Source organism: Silene latifolia, chromosome 3 (genome assembly GCF_048544455.1).
Source record: "Silene latifolia isolate original U9 population chromosome 3, ASM4854445v1, whole genome shotgun sequence".
Lineage (NCBI taxonomy): Eukaryota > Viridiplantae > Streptophyta > Magnoliopsida > Caryophyllales > Caryophyllaceae > Silene > Silene latifolia.
The window spans coordinates 53229821-53248504 of NC_133528.1; positions in this window are offsets into that span (position 1 = coordinate 53229821).

Here is an 18684-nt window from a genome sequence, read left to right on the forward strand (position 1 = left end):
GAACAGGTATCCTTTGCCAAGGATAGATGATTTGTTTTATCAGTTGAGTGGTGCAGCAGTCTTTTATAAGATTGATTTGAGGTCGGGTTACTATCAGGTGAAGATTAGGGAAGAGGACATACCAAAGATAGCTTTCACGTCGAGGTATGGTCATTATGAGTATGTGGTGATGCCGTTTGGGTTATCTAATGCACCTGCTGTGTTTATGGATTTGATGAACCGGGTCTTCAGTCAGTTCTTGGATAAGTTTGTGTTGGTTTTCATAGATGATATCTTAGTCTGTTTTAAGACTAAAGAGGAGCATGAGGAGCATTTGAGGATTGTGTTGCAGACCTTGAGGGAAATGAGTTGTATGCAAAGTTATCCAAGTGTGAGTTCTGGTTGGAGGAAGTTGCTTTTCTGGGACATGTGATTTCAAAGAAAGGGGTAGCTGTAGATCTTGCAAAGATTGAAGCGGTTACCAAGTGGGAAGCACCAAAGAATGTGGCTGAGATCAGGAGTTTCTTGGGTTTAGCAGGGTATTATCGACGGTTCGTTAAGGATTTCTCCAAGATAGCTAGACCTATGACAACCTTGATGAGGAAAGAGAATAGGTTTCGCTGGGATGAAAGTTGTGAAACGGCGTTCCAAACATTAAAGGAGCGTTTGACCACAACTCCAATCTTAGCATTGCCTGAAGGGAGTGAGAACTTTGAGGTGTATACGGATGCTTCAAAGAATGGGTTGGGTTGTGTGTTGATGCAGAATGGGAAAGTGATTGCCTATGCTTCTAGGCAGTTGAAGCCTTATGAGGATAATTACCCTACACATGATCTGGAGTTGGGTGCAGTTGTGTTTGCTCTTAAGATTTGGAGACATTACCTATATGAGGCGACCTTTAAGGTATTTTCTGATCACAAGAGTCTCAAGTACATCTTCACTCAAAAGAAGTTGAACATGAGACAGAGGAGGTGGATGGAGTTGATTGGCGATTATGACATGAATATTATATACCAGGAAGGGAAAGCCAATGTGGTTGCAGATGATTTGAGTAGGAAGAGTGTGCATTCCTTATGCACAGCTATATCTTTGATGAGATTGAGAGATGAGGTGGGGAAGTTCGGGATACATATGATCCAGAAAGGGGATGCTATGGGAGATTTGACAGTGCAGCCAGACCTTTATGATGATATTCGCAGTAAACAGGCGTTGGATCCCAAGATTTTGGAGTGGAGAGGTGGAGTAGAGAAAGGGCCAGTGTCTAGATTCTCTATTCATACAGATGGTAGTGTGAGATTTGATGGGAGGTGGTGTGTTCCTAATGATGAGGAGTTGAAAAAGATGATCATGACAGAGGCTCATTGCACACCATACTCGGTACATCCAGGCGGTGACAAGCTATACAAAGATTTGAAGAAGACTTTCTGGTGGCCTGGGATGAAGAAAGAAACAGCTGAGTTCGTGGCTCGTTGTTTGACATGTCAGAGAGTGAAAGGGGAGCAGCGATGACCACAAGGTAAGATTCAGTCTCTTGAGGTACCTGAGTGGAAGTGGGAGTCCATTTCTATGGATTTTATCGTGGGTTTGCCGAAAAGTCAACAGGGTAACAACATGATATGGGTTATAGTGGATCGACTGACCAAGTCAGCTTCTTTTGTGCCAATGAAAGATACATGGACTAAGACACAGTTAGCTATGGCTTATCGAAAGAACGTGGTTCGACTGCATGGGGTGCCTAAAGATATAGTGTCTGATAGAGATTCGAGATTCATCTCACGATTTTGGAAGGAGTTGCAGGAGTCCTTGGGAACTACCTTGAAGATGAGTACATCATTTCATCCTGTGACAGATGGCCAGACGGAGAGGACCATCAAGACTCTAGAGGATATGTTGCGAGCTTGTGTTATGGATTTTGGTGGTAGCTGGGAACAGAGGTTAGATCTGATTGAGTTTTCTTACAACAACAGCTATCACACCAGTATTGGCATGACGCCATTTGAGGCTTTATATGGGAGGAGATGTAGGAGTCCGATTTGTTGGGACGATAGTGCTGAGGCAGTGGTTTTAGGACCAGAGATGGTACATGAGATGGTGGACCAGATTAAGCTGATCAGACAGAGGATGAGTGCGGCCCAGGATCGACAAAAGAGTTATGCTGATCTACATCGCCGGGATATAGAGTTTCAGGTTGGGGACAAGGTTCTTCTGAAGGTGTCTCCTATGCGTGGGGTCATGAGATTTGGTAAGAAAGAGAAGTTGAGCCAGAAGTTCATAGGACCGTATGATATCTTAGACCGTGTGGATGAGGTTGCTTATCGGTTGGCTTTACCGTCTGCTTTGGATAGGGTACATAATGTGTTTCATGTTTCTCAGCTGCGAAAGTATGTTAGTGATCTGTCACATGTCTTAGAGGTAGAGAACATAGAGCTGGACGAGTCCTTGTCTTATCTTGAGGTGCCTAAGCAGATTCTGGATCGAAAGGTTAGGAAAACTAGACATGGTGAGACAGTGTTGCTTAAGGTTCTTTGGTCTAACCATGAGGTTGAGGTGGCTACATGGGAGACGGAAGAGGCTATGATGGAGCGGTACCTGTCTCTTTTTTATCAGGTATGTATGGTTACGGGGACGTAACCTTGTTTCTTTTAGAGGGGTAGGAGATGGTCGCGAAGAGTTTTTATATGTTTTATGTTGGTTTTGAGTCGCATAGAGTTGTTTTGAGTCGGGTTGTGTTGGTTTAGAAAGTATGTTTTGGAGTTTTATGTTGCGTTTTGTTCATGTTGTCGTGTCAGGAGGATGTTAGTATGCTTTTGTTTTGGTTGTGGTTTGAACTTCGGGGATGATGTTCTTTTTAACGAGGGAAGACTGTAATACTACGGTTTTATGAGTCTTAGGGTACTCTATCGAGTGGGGCTTACTCTGTCGAGTAAGTTGGATTTTACGCAAAACAATAGTCTGCCTGTAGGCTACTCGATCGAGTAAGCCTGGCACTCGATCGAGTAAGGGTCACTCGATCGAGTAAGTCGGTTATCGGGTGATTTGCGACGGGTTTGTTAATAATGCGGATTAATATATAATGTTTTGTCATCTTTTTCCTAAAACACTTTTACAAACCTAAAAACACAAAAAGGAGAAGATCTAAGTTACGTTGCTTCATCTCATCGCATTATTAGTAAATCCCGGAGCTAGAGGTGTCGGTTTGCATTGTTCTTTATACCGTTGTGATCCTTGTGTCGTGGGTAAGTTCTACATATCATTTTTATAGCATTTGGTTAATGTTGGTTAAACCCTAATTTGGGAATTTGGGGGTTTTTATGATTATGTGGTTAAGGTAGTAATTATATGTATGTATGTATAGGAGGAGGCTTTGTTGAGGGGAGATTCTGAGTAGCTGCTTAGATCGTCTGATTTCGTGATTGCTTTCCAGGTAGGGTTTCCCTACTCAGTATTAGTTACATAATGTGTGGTGATGGTTGTTGTGATTAAAGATTGATTGTGTTGTTGAGTTGTTAGACGGTTGTTGATTTCATACTGTTGATTGGTTTGTATCTGTCTGTGATCTTCGGGGCGCGTCTGTGGCTGAGTGGAGTCACTTGCGGGAGTGGCTTCACACCCTTGGTTCGCCTCCTGTGGAACCCGCCACATGAGGGATGTGCACATTAAAGAAACTTGGGTTATTCGCTCAGTGGTTGATGAGCGGGGATTTGGTGGGTACGGCTGCGGTCCCCCACTGACGGTGTGGAGTACCTGTTGCGATGGATACTCTGGCAGGACTACACACTTTAGTGTGTAGTCAGTTGTGTGGAGATTGATTATGGAGACTGGGGTTTGATGTGATGATTGAGCTGTTTGGCATCTGTTTTATTGTGGTTTATATCGTGTAATTAGTACTGACCCCGTTGTTTGTTTTGAAAAACTGTGGTGATCCATTCGGGGGTGGTGAGCAGTTATTGAACAGGTTTGATATGATGCATATGGGCTAGCTGGGATGAGTCACCACTTGGCAGTTAGAAGAGTCTTCCGCTGTGTCAGATGATGTCCTTTAGTTGTTCAGTTTTGTTAGTAGACAGTTTTGGAAATGTTGTATTTCAGCTAACAGTTTTGGGTTTGCAAATGTAATCACTTAAACCGTATTTTTACTTTTAAATTATGTTTCTTCATTGTCTTATGATTATCATTGCCTCGGGTAATCGAGATGGTGACGTTTACATACCTTAAGTGGTCCTGGTAAGGCACTTGGAGTATGGGGGTGTCACAAAAAATTATAAAACAAGACGATTTTAGAAATACTAAATATGTAAAAAAAAAATTGTAAAACATCACACATTTATTTTACAATTAAAGTAGATCTCTTAAATCCTTCAAAAAAGAAGGAGAACTCAGAATAAATTTAGAATAAGACGAGATTTGAATTACGAAAAAAACTGAAAAACGTATATATCCACCCACAAAAATTAGAACATAAGATCCTAGTGTTTAAAATCACATCTAAAAAAAATATCTGAATATCAGACCAAACAATACTCAACCACTTTATATTGTTGCATGACGATGTCGCATAAAATCAAAACAATGAGTATAAATGTGATGTCGCATAAATTGTTTCAACAAATGACTCATTTTCACTTTCAAAAGCAACAAAGTATATGAAAATTGGATTAAAATCAACAAATTTAACCCCTTTTTTTGTAGATCTGAAAAGAGAGAGAGGGAGGAAGAAGAAAGGATGGTGCGTAGTGGTGTAGGTGGAGATGCGGTAGTGAAGTGAGATGGTGGTGGTGGAGATATGAGGGGGATTCAGCGGCTAGTAGGTGGTGGTTAGGAGGCGACGGAGGGGAGTGGTCAGGAAGCGATGTAGATGGTGTTGGTGTCGTCGGATCTGAGAGGAGGACGATGATGCCGGATCTAGTGTTGGTGTCGTCGTGAGTGGTTGCAATGGTGTCGTCAGAGGTTTTGTGTGGAGGTTGTGTGGGAGGGAAGAGGAGGGTAGTTGTAGATACCTCATTTCTGCACCTCCCGCAAACCACCCGGTGATGATTGGGCCGTATGTTTGGCACGCGGAACGATTTATGACAGTTCGTAAGTTCATCGTCAAGTGATAGCTCAAATACTTGTGTCTACCTCATAGTTGTCATCTACGCGCCGATACGGTCGTTTTGGCAGTAATTAGAGTAAATTTGGAGTCCGGGTCAAAAACCGTCTTCATTTTCTAATAACCGTTTAAAATGCCGAGTCAGAAAATTCTGGAATGTTCCGGATATTTCTATTCTATATTTTCAATGTTTTAATCTTTGGTAAATTATATCCCGAAAATATTTTATAAATATTAAGGAAATTCAAATCAAAACGTAATTCCATAATAAAAACGCGGAAATCTTTCTTCCGCAGGAGGAAACCACCCAGGAAAGGACGTAGCAGATGCTGCGCCTCTTCAAAGAGGCGCAGTGGCTACTGCGCCTCTTCCTCAAGTCCTTTTTGCGTATTTTTCGTATCTTTTCGAGATTCACTTCCAAAGTTTCTCCGAAACCCTAATTCCTCCGTGTGATTAGTATAAATAGGGACCTTCGTTCCTCATATTTCTCACGCGAGTGTCCGCCCTTCTCTTCTCCCTTTGCATTCTAAGACCACGTTCTTACTTTTTGGCGTCTATGTGCTTGAACTTTCGACCACGTAAGCTCGGATCCTTCTGAGTACCAGCCTCGTTTTGCATGACCGACCAATTTGACCAACTCCACCTCAATCAACTTAATCAATCTTATTCGTTTTCCTCTTAGAGGGCACTTTCGTCGTACATTCGAGTCGAGCATCACTAAACGTTAACTTAGTCAATCTCGTTTCGTCAAACATGTAAGTCTGAGGGTGTAAATCCCATCTTTTATTATTGTACTTTATTTTTGTAATCATTATTGTAAGGTTTACGTCGAAAGCACACTTAAAATCGATTTACAAAACCTTGTTTCAAACCCTTTTTACGTATTAACAGGAGACAAACGTCGAGAAAGGACGCAACAACTGCTGCGCCTCTTCGAAGGGACGCAGCACCTGGTGCGCCTCTTCCTGAGGCAGCCGCAGTTCCTGCTTCCTTTCTTCTTCCTTTGTCTTTTGTTTGTCTGTTCGTTTTCGTCTTTGTTTTCAATTGTTCATTGTTCATTAACACGGTAATATTAGTATGTAAATCCTTAATATATTAATTCATCTTTCAATTTCTCGACTTAAATCCCAAGTAATTAATATTTGCGAGTTTTCGTCATTAAAATCAATTCGGGTTTTTAGAGGTTAAATTCGTCCATATTGCGTTTCTGGAATCCATCTTTGGTATATTTGCATTTGTTATTCATCGACATCATCATTAGTTCGTCATTAATAATCTGATTAATTTGATTAGTTTGCTTAATTTGTATAATTAACCTTATCATTAATCTTGTAATTAATTCGTCTTGATTAATTTTATTCATGTTTTACTGTTTTTATGATTCAATCACATGTAAATAATATATTAATCACTTTCATCCGAGTCAATTATCAATATCAAGCATTAAAAACACCAATTAACATTAACGATGTGCAGTTCCGGCTTCACAGCCAGAACTCAACTCAGGAACAGACGCAGCAACTGCTGCGCCTCTTCCAAAGGACGCAGCTCTGCTGCGCCTGTTCCCAGTTGATTTCTGTCTCTGAATTTCCGTTTTTGCTTTGACATAGTTATTAATTACGTATTTAATTGACTATTAATCGTATTATCACCAATAATCTGTTCGTTTATTTATTTTCTTTTCTCTTTTCTAAAACCATCCGTTTTAAATGTATTTTCGACGTAAATCAACTAATCATTGTAATTTTAATTATTGCATTTATTTATTTATCGTATTGGATGATTTATTGCTTGTTTTCACATATGATTAATTCTAAATCATATTTCGACCTAATAAGTGCTAATTAATTGTTTACCGACATAGTTAATTCTCACATGTTAGGATTAATCTAATGGATGTTGCATTGCATGCATATAACCTTCAACATATCGAGTATAGATGATTTTCCCTAATCATTAGTAGAGGCCGCTATCGAGGCGGGCGAGATTAGGTGTTCGATCAAAAGAGCTTCCTAATATGTACCCTCACCCCTTACTCCAGATCTCTGCGAACATCCGTGTTCATTGGTATCCACGAGAGTCATTCTAGACATAGAATGCTAAGGGTAACGAGTTCTTGGTGTCTATGTCACTACTTTGTGTCTTGACATGACACGAGGTATTCGAACGGTTTCCAATTTTCCACAATAAATTGGTGGCGACTCCACAATTGCAAAGCTTGCTCGCTTTCACCGAATGACCCCCGTGGGCCCGCGTCCACAGTTTGGCGACTCCGCTGGGGATTAATACACTTACGTGTTGTCAAGGGTGAAACTTGAACAAGGTTAGGGAATAGTTTGTACAAGACAGTTGTCGGTTTTCATAACTCGGTCTTCCTAGATCGTTTATTCGGCCTTCCTAGGCCCAACCCAACCCATTCGACCAATCGTCCCGTCTAGACGGTCCAGATTCTTATTTGGGCCTAAGGATGAATAGCGATTTACGTCAACCATACCATGGTACTTACTCCTGTTTGTATCAAGGGCTTTCACTACTCGAGGAAATGGACTAGGAATCGGCCTTACTCTTGTTTGGTACGAGCCTCTCCACAGACCCCGGGTTTGATTGTTCGGTATGGCAACCCACCTTTTTAAGCCAAAACCCTTTTAAATGCACTCAGCATACCGTTATGATGCCTGTATAAATGCTTGTATTATATGTTATCACCATTTTTTTAAACAAAGCCATGACAAAATTTGTAAAAAATCAAAACCTCTTTAAAAATGTATATTTTCGAAAATAAGGCCGAAATTAGCGCAAAACCAGTCAAAACTCTGTCCAATTATCAAGTCAAAATTCGGGCCTCAAAGCCCATTTCAAAACCTCACTTCGAGTCCACTCCTACAACTACACTATAGTTGATTAGGACCAACATTTCCAAACCTTGTCATTTCTTCAAACCTCACTTGACACAAGTAGCGCACTCCCACTTCACAAGTCGAGTCTTTTCTTTAAGTAAGTGTGCTAGAATGGTCGATCGTGTTTTGATTCGTTGTCGATCTCTTATCTAGTTTCCAAGATGCCTGACACTAGCACCACAAGCAACAGTCAACCCCAGAATGGTAATGCTCAAATCCTAGCCGCGCTCGCTCGTCTCCAAACTAGCCAAGATCAAGTGTGTGATCGCCTCAACACCATCGAGGGCCGAATCGTTGATGTAGAAACTAGGTTACCTCCTCCAGGAAGTGAAGTGCCTAATGATTTTGTGAATGATTTTCTGAATGAAAATCCTCCACCTTTTGTGGGAGCACAAGAGATCAACCCTCCCGTAGATCCAACTGCAGCTGAGAAACGACTCCAATACTTGGAGGAACAACTGATGTATCTCAAAGGGGATGATATCTATAGGGAGAAAAATCGCAAATATGAGGCCGTGAGTTCCAAATTGCCAACCAACTTCAACATGACGGATATCCCGAAATTCAAGGGGCACGAAAACCCTTCGAACCATATCCGAGCCTTCAAGGATTACATGTCTATCAAAGGCATTAAACCCGAGATGTTCTTAAGGATCTTTCCTTCATCTCTTGACACCATCCCGAAGCAATGGTTCTATTCCCTAGAACACAAGAAGATTGCCACCTGGGATGATGCCGCAATCGCGGATAATGCCGAGATCCAAGTCAATATGTGCACTTTAGAGGTTCTTACCCAAAATGATAAGGAAGGCTTCACTGACTTCCTAAGTAGGTGGAGGAAGACTAGTACCCAACTTGTCGAACGTCCAGATGAAGCCACCCTCGTGGAGAAATTCGTGGAGAATTTAAAACCCATTTATGCAAATCATTTGAGGTACCAAAACATTAAGACCATCAAGGACTTAACCGTGCTTGGAACAAGGATCGAAGATGACATCCGTAAAGGGCTCTTGTCCAAAACGGTAGGTCGTGGATATCAAGGCTCAACAAGTCGTTCTTACGGCTCTACTAGCAAGACTGATGAGGTTAACCTTCTCGAACCATCAAAGAAGGGTATTCCATAAAGAAAGTTCACAAATATTGGGGATACATGCTCTAATGCTCTAAAGAGACTAATGAAACAGGGTAAACTTCAACCCATAGGCCCTACACCCGAACCTGAAAAGAAATCCAAGTCCTGGGACGAGAATTCATACTGCGAATATCATAGTGGTAAGGGACATGACACAGAAAAATGCTACAAGCTAAAACATGTACTTCAAGACATGATTGAAGACGGTCGCCTACCAATACCGCCTGGAGGCAAGCCTAACAATACTCAGAATCCTCTTGGAATTCTGATGATTACAAGTGAAGAATCTACCTTAGATCGTTCACACCTCATTTCTCCAATCGAAGATGAGATCCATGCAATAGAACAAGAAGGGAACTACTCTACCCTTTCCCCTACCATCACCGATGATACCGTCGTTTAGTACCAAAATTAAATTTATAATTCCAAACTAAAACTATAGCTAGTGATAGTAAGGGTCGAACCACAGAGAGACAAGGTTGATTTTGTTTGCTATTTTTCAGTCTATAAAAGTAACAATTAATTGGGGGTTTTGAAATTGGTTGATTAACTGGCTAATTGCTAAAATGAATATTCTCGACAAGATAAAGAGGGGATCGGGAACTTCGGTTCACCATGGCAAAAATCAGATCAGTAGGGTAGCAAAGGTCTTAAAATACGGTCTCAGGGAAAAACAAGCTAGCCTTTCGATCAAAGCTCAAATAACCTCACGGTCTATTGATTCCCTAGAATTTATCAAAGCTTTCGCTCAAGAGAAATTCCTAATCTAATGATAACACAAATTACCAATCTTTCAATCTAGTAAAGAATTTTATCAAAAGATAACAAGGCCAATACGGAAGAACTCATACTACACAACAATCCTAATTTAATACCATGGCTCACCTTGTTCCCAATCAAAGAAATTACCTACGCATAATTATAACTACACTAATTGCAAAATTAATGGTAAAGAACAAATTCGACATAATTAAATCAAACTAAACCAAAAGGAAAGAACTCGATTGCTGAAATTAATTGATGAAAACAAGAATCAAAATAACAAGGAAACAAGGAAGAGGAAGAATTGCATAAAAAGCTTACTAATTGAATTCAAGAACAAAGCATTCAAATCGAAGGTTTCCGTCTCAAGCTAGATCTGAAACTGAGTATTTTTCATAATGAAAAGCATAACCTAAAAGTTGCTGCGTTCTACTGATAAAAAGATACTGAAAGTTAATTACAAGTTGGGCTTTTAAAAGTCTAACACGAAGAAAAACGTATCAGCTCGAAAACAAGTCGATCGACCGGTCAGCACGGTCGATCGACTGAATATGCGGAACAGTAACATCTGATGAGCTTCAGTGGTCGATCGACCTCACAGTCTAGTCGATCGACTGAATATGCTGTGCAGTGGCTCTCTTGTTGCTTCCAATCCACTCTTCACTCCCTTGCACGCATCCCAAGGTGAGTGAATCTTAACCTCCTTTCTATGGGCTTCCTTGAAGTTGCTTTCGGAGGACAAATTTGGCTTGATTTAGCTTACTTCCACGCATTCCTACAACAAATCATAGAAAATGCAAAGTAAACCGTTTCGGGAGAAATAGTAGCCTTAAGCTATCAATTATGCATAGAAATACGTGCCAAAACCACAGATAAAGTGTATAGAAAATGCACGTATCAAATCTCCCCAAACCAAACCTTGCTTGTCCCCAAGCAAGCACTATGACCCGTATAAAAACTAAATGGAAAGGAGTACATCTCAGAGCTAACTACAAGTCAATGCCAAACCGTTTAATGCACATAGTCAACTCATCGCAAAGCTTAAATTAAGTGAACAAATTTATGCATATCATGGAATTTAATCGGGCGTTCGACCTTGCAAGACTCATACATTCGGACTCTCCCGGGCCACTCTTCTCTCAGCAAAGCAAATGGTAAGATTATATGTGAAAGAGAGGGAAGAAAAGTACAGTCTCTCACCTAGACTACGACCGACAAGACATGTATGCTTGACTAGCATGAATAATGATTCTAGCTACCGTACATACGCATAACCACCGTCAAGGACTATCACATGCCGAACTATTGCAAGATTTGGATATGTGAGGCTAAGTGGGAAAGAAGGGGCAAAACAATTATGGAAAAGTGAAGGTAAGAGCCAAGCTAGTACCTAACGAACCATTAGAACCCGTATCCTGTTCTTCCAACTCAACATAAAGACCATGCCTTTATTGACTAGGCAACACAAAATCCCAAACAAACGCCTCCTTATTTCAACAAAAACCTTATTATTCTCAAAACTCTTTTTTTCTTTTTTTTTTTCCTTTTCTGTCTGTTTCTTTCTTCTTTTCCTTTATTGCATTTTTTTTTCAAATTCTGAACTGGTGGTCGATCGACCAGTGATGGCAGTCGATCGACCACCCTGCACACTCCAGAGCATTCTGCCCAGGTAAAACAACTCTCTTTTTTTTTCATTTTTCTGAATTTTCCTTTCTTCCTGTTTTCAGGCTGAAATAATTCCTTCACTTCTCAAAAATACCCGCTCCAACATTACAAGAGCGAACCAAAACAGCTTAAATCGACAAATTCCTCTACTACTTCCTAGCTTGGCACAATGGTAGACTAAGTATGGGATGTAGTTGAGGGCAACTGGCAGTTATGGCTTATAGTGGAGTTAATGGGGTAAAATGAGAAAGGGGAGGATGCAATAGTTCTCAAAACATGCAATACCGACCACAAACCAATGCGTATAGGTAATAAGCAATCAAAACTCATACACGTGCAAAACATGAAATGAAGGGAGTAACTACTCTCAATCCTAAATTAACCGGTCATAAATGTCACCAGTTATAGGCTCTATATCTCAGAAAGTATAAGTAGTTTGCCAAAAGTAATGAGTCAAGTATAATTACCCGAAATGAATTCCATAACAAAATTTGAGAAATCACTTACAATTCTCGCTAACCAGTTGTGAAAAGGGCATGGATGGCATATTTGACTAATAGTGCAAAATCATCATTAAAAACTCCAATCTGACACAACTATATGCAAAAGTAAACGTGATGTTTTTGATTTTTTTTTTTAGAAGAAATGCAAACAGAAATGCACTAAACATGTGACTGAAATGCAATAAAAAAACAAATGAAGATGCAAAACAAAAGGCATATGCATATACCCTCCCCAAACCAAAACGCACAATGCCCTCATTGTGCTCAGCAGCAAATCACCAGCAGAAAAATGGGAGAATAAAAGCATAATAAAAGAAAAGGAAGCTAAAAGAGAAAGGAAAATAACTCACAAAAAACGACCTCCCCAAACCAGCCAAAAACGGGGAGGTCACCAGCATCTAATCTCCACCCTCGTAGTCAGAGTCTCTGTCCTCGTCGGACCCCGAGTCACTCTCCTCCTCCTCAGCAGCAGTAGCGGGAGTGGCTCTCCTGGAAGTGGAGGCACCAGCAGTAGTAGTGGGAGGGGTCTCTGGCGGCCGAGGGTAACCGCCCGCAGGGGGACAAAGTAAGAAGGAGGTGAGCCCGGTCACCTGTGGAAGCATCCCCCCCCGAGCTAGCTCCTCGTAGACCGGGCATGGGGCTATGGCCGTGTCCAACTGTCTTTGGTTGAAACTCCCGCACAAATCACCCAAAACACGTGACATTGCCCTCGGTCCATGACCGGAGGGACAACCAAGGGAGTAGGTGGTAGAAAAGTGGATGTACCAGCAGGAGGGGTGGTAGTGGAGGTAGAGGGTGCCTGTGAAGAGGAGGCACGAGCTCTCCTCGAAGTGCTAGCAGTAGGAGTGGCCGCCACCAGAGGAAGCCTGTAACTAGGCAAGGGCGGCCGAGCTGCCCCTCAACAGTGGTAAGGGGCAGGACAGGAGGATAGCCAAATGATGGGGATGCGGTCACGAGATGAAAGAATCAATCTTCCACCGCATCGTCTATCGACCCAATAGACACCCTTCGCGTAAGGGAGGTCCATGAAACGCAGGTCAGGGTCGATGGGGTCCTCCTGTCGAGGGAAAAGTAAAACAAGGCGGTTGGCGATACGTGTCACCAACCCGCCACAAGCAATGGTGGTCAAGGTGCCCTCACTTACATCGAAAGTGAGCGGCGGTCAAGTAGGCAATGTTATAGATACGGGCTGTCCGACGCTCAACGTTCAGATAGCCCGCCAAAATTGACAGCTCAATATTATTCACATTATTAGACTCTTTACGGCCGAAAATGGTATTACCCATTAGCCGTAGAAAATAACGAAGAGGGGGCATATGGACGGAAGTGCCCGTCCTCCTCGACCCGTAACAGTCACCGATACAAGACCACATGACCCGATGATCGCCGAGGTGTCCGAGGTTACGCCTCGAAGTAAAGACCCGAAAACCCGCAAAATTAGCAAGTGTCAGAGAGTAATTGACATTGAAAAGACGAAAAGAAATGCAAGGTTTGGTCGAATCAGCCTCGAAAGCTTTCGTGTCGAAAGCATAAGACGAAAAGAATTCAAGGGTCAAAACATAATATGTGAACTCAGCCATGTCCACAAGACCCATCATATCCGTCCCATTTAGCAGGGACACGACCGACTCGTAACAGCCTAGTTTCTCCAAAGTGTCTTTATGGAGAAACCGGGTAGCTGTGACCTTCGTACGCGAAACAAAGAATGAAAATTTAGCGCGCTGAATAGATTTAGCAAAGATAACCTGCGGATAGTCAGGTAGACTATCCGTAGTGGCTTTTATCATCAGGGGCGGTCCGCGTGGCCGCTTAGCAGGCCCTTGGCTCGAATGTCCCTCTTCCATTGGCTCCTTTCCTTTTGTCATTGTTATTACCTGCAATTAACGCATTAGCAACAAGAAACCCCTAGCAATGTCAGTTTCAGGAAACCCGCATCAAAATCAAAACTGGAAATCAATTTAGGGTTTCGAAAAAATTGGGGGAAATGGTTTTAAACACATCCTAGTTGCTCATTTGCTTTGGAAATCAAGGGGAAAAGGGTAGAATAGGCGATTAAAGCATAAAGGTGACAAGAAATCGAACCCTAGAAACGATTTCCCCAAATCGATTTTTTTCATCTCACAAGCATATAACTCGAAAATTTCGCATGGAAATTCAGCAAAACTCGAATAAAAAGCATAAAGATAGGATTAGAGACATACCTTGAAGAACTTTGAAGATTAAAGCAATAAAAATCAAGTGTAAGACGGGATGTAGGTGAAAATCGCAGAAGGGGGATGGAGTTTTAGGGTTTGCTTAGAAGTTTATGTTTGTGAAAATGAATAAGTGAATGAGTAAAACTCCCCTTTTCAGTTGTAATCTGATCCCGCAGAGTGGTCGATCGACCACTTTACTCGGTCGATCGACCAAAATACCTGCACAGTAGCTTCTGGACTCTCCTCGTCAGTCGATCGACTGAATGGCCTGGTCGATCGACTGCAAACGCTGGCGTTTAGGCTTTAATTCATCAAAAATTCATTTGCCATCATAATTTCCCGTCCTTTTCTCACAAAATCAAGCGCTTCTCCTACGCACTTTGAATAAAATAGATACCTGCAAAAAATATCAAAGGTGCGCGTATTCCCATACCAAGAAATTGCCAATTAAAGGGAATTAAAGAAAACAACAAACAAAAAAAAACAAAAACTCAAAATGCAAATTAATTTGAAATGACAAAATAAAATTCCTAAATTACAAAATATTACAAACTGGGTTGCCTCCCAGTTAGCGCTGGTTTAAGAGGTCCCGCACGACCTTTTTACCTCACTTTTCATCATCTGATAGCGGGTCGAAGTACAAAACCTCGACTTTCCCAACATATGCATCTGATCCATGATAGTGCTTCACATATTGGCCATTTACCTTGAACCTTTCTCCAGCAGAGGTCTCCAATTCAACTGATCCGAACTTTGTGACAGCTGTGACCGTATAGGGGCCGGTCCACCTGGATTTCAGCTTACCAGGAAATAGACGGATACGAGTGTTAAAAAGAAGTATCTTATCGCCAATACGGAACTCGCGCTTGATGATTCTCTTGTCGTGCCAGCGCTTTGCTTTCTCCTTGTAGATCCTTGCATTGTCATAGGCCAGCAGCCTAAATTCCTCTAGCTCATTCAATTTGTGTCATGCGTTTCTCACGAGAGAGGTTAGGATCCAAATTCAAATCACAAATAGCCCACCAAGACTTACGCTCTAACTCAACAGGTAAATGACATGTCTTACCATAAATCAATCGGTATGGTGACATCCCGATTGGCGTTTTAAACGCAGTTCTATAAGCCCATAAGACATCATCTAACTTAAGACTCCAATCTTTCCGTGATTTAGAAACAACTTTAGCTAAGACTTCTTTCAATTCTCTATTAGAAACCTCCACCTGACCACTAGTTTGGGGATGATACCCCAAACCTCTACGATGTTGGACACCGAATTTAGTCAATAAAGCACTAAGTTGTTTCTCTTTAAAATGCATTCCCCCATCGCTAATGACAACCCGAGGGACACCAAAACGAGGGAAAATGATCTTTTTAAACAGTTTAATCACGGCCTTTGCATCGCAATGGGGAGTAGCAATATCTTCCACTCATTTGGATACATAATCTACAGCTACGAGGATATATTTATTACCTTGACTGCTCGGAAAAGGTCCTTGATAATCAATGCCCCAGACATCGAAAATCTCAACCTCAAGAATGCCTACCTATGGCATCTCATGTCTCTTGGAAATATTCCCCGATCTTTGACAAGCATCGCACTCAGCAACAAAATTGCGATAATCTGCATGCAAAGTTGGCCAATAGAAACCAGATTGGAGTACCTTAGCTACGGTCCTGGACGGACCGTGATGACCACCATAAGCAGAAGAGTGGCAAGCCTCTAGGATATCCTTCACCTCCCACTGAGGTACGCATCTCCGGATGAGACCGTCTGCGCATTCCTTGAAAACATAAGGATCATCCCAAAAATATTGTCTAGCATCATAGGCAAACCGCTTCTTCGCACGCCATGAAAGCTCGGGTGGTATCCTACTGTCACACAAAGTTAGCAAAATCAAAGCAAACCACGGAGGTGGATAAGACCCTGAAGTAGTAATAGCTAACAAACTCTCATCAGGAAAAGAATCATTAATAGGCAACGAATCCTCCCTTTCTGTCAGCTGTAGACGAGATAAGTGGTCAGCTACCACATTCTCTGCTCCTTTCTTGTCTTTGATCTCCAAATCAAACTCCTGCAAAAGGAGTATCCACCTCAAAAGCCTCGGCTTCGCATCTTTCTTAATAAAGAGAGTCTTCAACGCTGCATGGTAAGTATAAACAATAACCTTAGAACCTAACAAATAAGACCGAAATTTGTCTAAGGCAAAAAAACAACGACTAGAAACTCTTTCTCGGTGGTAAAATAGTTGACTTGAGCCTCATCCAGAGTTCGGCTCGCATAGTATATGGCATTCAAAGCTTTATTCTTTATTTGTCCCAGAACCGCACCGATCGCATAATCGCTGGCATCACACATGATCTCAAATGGGAGGTCCCAATCAGGCGGCTGAATGATTGGCGCAGAAACTATGGCCTCCTTTAACCTGTTAAAAGCGACATGGCACTCATCAGTAAATTCAAAGACAGCATCCTTAAGGAGCAATTGTGTAAGTGGTTTAGCAATTTTTGAAAAATCCTTAATGAAACGCCGATAGAAACCAGCGTGAGCAAGGAAACTCCTCACTCCTTTAACATTCACGGGAGGAGGTAATTGCTCAATTACCTGCACCTTTGCCTTATCAACATGTATACCTTTATCAGAAATCAGATGCCCTAACACAACTCCCTCATTGACCATAAACTCACACTTTTCCCAGTTTAAAACAAGATTAACATCTATACAACGCTGCATGACTTTATCAAGGTTAGCTAAACAACGATCAAAGTCACTACCATAAACTGAGAAATCATCCATGAATACTTCCATAATATTCTCTATATAATCAGAAAAAATCCCCATCATGCACCTCTGAAAAGTAGCAGGGGCATTACACAATCCGAAAGGCATTCTACGATATGCAAAAACACCCTGTGGACAGGTAAAAGTAGTCTTACTCTGATCGTCCAGGATGAATAGGGATCTGAAAGAACCCTGAATATCCGTCTAGAAAACAGAAGAATTTGTTAGAAGCAAGTCTTTCAGTCATTTGGTCAACAAAAGGGAGGGGGAAATGGTCTTTCTTGGTGGCGGCATTCAACTGTCTATAATCAATGCACATCCGCCACCCTGTCACTACTCGAGTTGGTATTAATTCATTTTTATCATTTTTAACCACGGTAGTCCCTCCTTTCTTCGGGACTACCTGTACTGGGCTAACCCACTTGGAATTGCCAACTGTATAAATAATACCTGCATCAAGTAGTTTCATCACCTCAGCCATAACAACTTCCTGCATCTTCGGGTTCAACTTGCGTTGACCCTGTCTGTAAGGCTTGTGGCCTTCTTCCAGCTCTATCCTGTGCATACAAACATCAGGGCTGATGCCCTTAATGTTATCCAAAGAGTAACCCAAAGCCTTCTTGTTTTTCTTAAGTAAACACATCAAAGCAGACAGCTGGTCATCGTTAAGCTTAGAGCTGACAATAGCTGGGTACTGCTCCGTATCATCTAGAAAAACATACTTAAGATTAGGAGGAAGTGGCTTACGCTCCGGTACCTTTACCTCTACAACATAAACAGAATCAGCTTCAATGGTGTAGCAAGTGTTGACCAAGTTATCGTTGGCCAGGCTCAAAAGCATCTCATCTTCTTCTCCATTGAGCTCGTAGCTCTCCATTGAGGCAACCAAAGCATCTGGCTCCTCAGCATTTTCCACTGTATTACCTGCACACTTATCTAAACGGGTTAGATCAGCTAAGGGATCCTTGGCTAAGGATTCCCTCCAATTACAAGTAACAACCCTGTCAACAATATCAATGGAATAACACGTATCCTCATCAAGCAGGTTCGGTTGCCTTGTGAGCAAGATCGAACTCAATGGTGTCATCCCCTACCTCTAAGGTGATGGTTCAGCGTTTGACATCTATCACGACCCAGTTTGTATGTAAGAACGGTCCGCCTAAAATAATAGGTATCGATTGTCCTCTCGCAATGTCCAAAACAACGAAATCGACAGGAATAAAAAACTTACCCACTCGAACGGGTACATCCTCTAGAACACCTATAGGTCTCTGAGTCGATCTATTTGCCATTTGAACGGTAATATCGGTCACCTTGAGTCTACCAATGTTTAACCTTTCGCAAACAGAATACGGCATGACACTAACACTGGCCCCTAAGTAACAAAGGGCCTTTCCAATTACGTGGTTACCTATAGTGCAAGGAATTGAAAAACTACCCGGGTCCTTTAATTTAGGTGGCACATTAACTTGTGAAAGAGCATTACATTCCTCCACAAACGCAACATTACCATCATCACGAAAATTTCTCTTACGATTCAAAATATCTTTCATAAATTTAGCATAAGAGGGTACCTGGGTAATTAAATCAGTGAAAGGAACCGTTACCTCGAGATTCTGGACCATCTCCAGAAACTTACCAAACTTGCGCTCCAGCTTAGTAGCCTTCAAACGCTCCGGATAC